The sequence below is a fragment of the Cryptomeria japonica genome, chromosome 2 (assembly GCF_030272615.1).
Source record: "Cryptomeria japonica chromosome 2, Sugi_1.0, whole genome shotgun sequence".
In the NCBI taxonomy this organism is placed as follows: Eukaryota; Viridiplantae; Streptophyta; class Pinopsida; order Cupressales; family Cupressaceae; genus Cryptomeria; species Cryptomeria japonica.
The window spans coordinates 431392323-431394654 of NC_081406.1; the positions used below are offsets into that span (position 1 = coordinate 431392323).

Genomic DNA, 2332 nt, shown 5'->3' on the forward strand with positions numbered 1-2332 from the left:
TGAATCTGTGATAGGATCATTGTCGGTTCTGGCCCCTGAATCGTTCAGGGGAGAAGGTGAGGGAGGCATGCTGAGCTCGCCTCCTTCCCGACCCTCGCCCTCGACAAAGTGTGGACGGTTGGGCCTCGCTGCATGGCTCGGCCCCGGGTTCCACACAATCAGCTCGAGGTGATCGAATGTCGTGATCAGGTGCATGCCCTTTTCGGTAGAGGCCAGGTCTCTATCCCATCGAGTTCGCATGCCCCCGATTGCACGCGCGGCATCGTCCCGGCGATCCGTCGGTTCTATGATGGGAAGTCGGGACTGCTGCAACCCCCCATTACGTCTCCCAGGGGAACAACATGTCACTTGGAGCGTTCCCCGTTGCCGATGAGTGCACTCTCGAGTGATCGCTCGTGGGGCAGGACCCATCCTCCGGCTGTAGGGTTGTCTTGAGGCGGCATCCTCTTGTGCGATGCAATGGGGCGGGGACACGCACCCTTCCAGTGCCCCCTTGCACTGGTGGAAGGTTCATGTCAAACACCCTACATCGGTGTGACCCGCACCAAGAATTCCAAAACATTGAAGCGTGGCCCAGGCGCCTTTGTGCGCTTGGGTCACCAGAAAAAAAAACATGAATAAGATAAAAACACGACTCTTGGCAACGGATATCTCAACTCTCGCCACGATTAAGAATGTAGCGAAATGTGATACTTAGTGTGAATTGCAGAATCCCGTGAATCATCGAGTCTTTGAATGCAAGTTGCACCCAAGGCCTCGGCCAAGGGCATGTCTGCTTGGGCGTCGCACTCCAAAATCACCCTCCTGCACAGAGGAGCGGAGATGGCCGTCCGTGCCCGCCAGCGGCGCGGTCAGCTGAAATGAGCACGAGGTCCCTCCTCCCGTCGCGACGAGCGGTGGCCTATGCGGGTCGGCGTTGGTTTGTGCGGGTTGAGCGAGGCAAAGTGGGGAACTTCAACTGGGCCAAAGCAGCCTGCCAGTGTGCGGGTAAAATGTGCTTGGCCCCTTTGCTGCGTCCCCAAGTCAGGCATGAATACCCGCTGACTTTAAGCATATCACTAAGCAGAGGAAAAGAAACTTACTCGGATTCCCCTAGTAACGGTGAGCGAACCGGGAAGAGCCCAGCATGAAAATCGACGGCTTCGCCTATCGAATTGTAGTCTGTAGAAGCGTCCTCAGCAATGGACTGGGCCCAAGTCCCCTGGAAGGGGGGCGCCGAAGACGGTGAGAGCCCCGTCGGGCCTGGACCCTGCCGCACCACGAGGCATTGTCGGCGAGTCAGGTTGTTTGGGAATGCAGCCCTAATCGGGTGGTAAATTCCGTCCAAGGCTAAATACGGGTGAGAGATCGATAGCAAACAAGTACCGCAAGGGAAAGATGAAAAGGACTTTGAAAAGAGAGTTAAAGAGTGCTTGAAATTGCCAGGAGGGAAGCAGATGGAGGTCAACAATGTGCCCCGGTCGGATGCGGAATGGCGTCAGTCGGTCCGCTGCTCGGCTCGGGGGGCGTGCTAGCATAGGCCGTTGCGGCGGCACAAGCGCAGCCTTCTGGTCACACTGTACCTCCATCACGGCGGTCGAGGAGCGAAGCGCGTGCCTACCAGGGCGGGCCCTTGGGCACCTGCACGCTCATGGCACTGTCCAGCGGGCTTTCCATCCGACCCGTCTTGAAACATGGACCAAGGAGTCTAACATGTGTGCGAGTCGGCCGGTTGGGAAACCCGCGTTGTGCAAGGAAGCTGACTGGTGAGATCCCCTCTCGAGGGGTGCACCGCTGACCGACCCTAATCTTCTATGAAGGGTTCGAGTGCGAGCACACCTGTTGGGACCCGAAAGATGGTGAACTATGCTTGAGCAGGGCGAAGCCAAAGGAAACTCTAGTGGAGGCCCGTAGTGATACTGACGTGCAAATCGTTCGTCTAAATTTGGTATAGGGGTGAAAGACTAATCGAAGCGTCTAGTAGCTGGTTTCCTCCGAAGTTTCCCTTAGGATAGCTGGAGCTCATGTGCGATTTTTATCGGGTAAAGAAAATGATTAGAGGCATCGGGGGCGTAACGCCCTCGACCTACTCTCAAAGTTTAAATAGGTAAGGCGAGGCGGCTGGTCCGTTGAATTGAAAGCTGAGTTACGGTGCCAAATTGCGCGCTAACCTAGATCCCACAAAGGGTGTTGGTTGATTAAGACAGCAGGACAGTGGTCATGGAAGTCGAAATCTGCTAAGGAGTGTGTAACAACTCACCTGCCGAATCAACTAGCCCCGAAAATGGATGGCGCTGAAGCGCACAACCTATACTCAGCTATCGGGGCAAGTGCCAAGCTCCGATGAGTAGGA

General features: G+C 56.0%; 1 non-coding gene across 1 annotated transcript; it reads left to right on the top strand.

Annotated features, from left to right (window-relative positions):
• The first annotated feature begins 632 nt into the window (after nucleotides 1-632).
• Nucleotides 633-786, top strand: LOC131873833 (5.8S ribosomal RNA). The gene has a single exon (XR_009371723.1). It is a non-coding gene; the product is annotated as a 5.8S ribosomal RNA (ribosomal RNA).
• The last annotated feature ends 1546 nt before the right edge of the window (nucleotides 787-2332 follow it).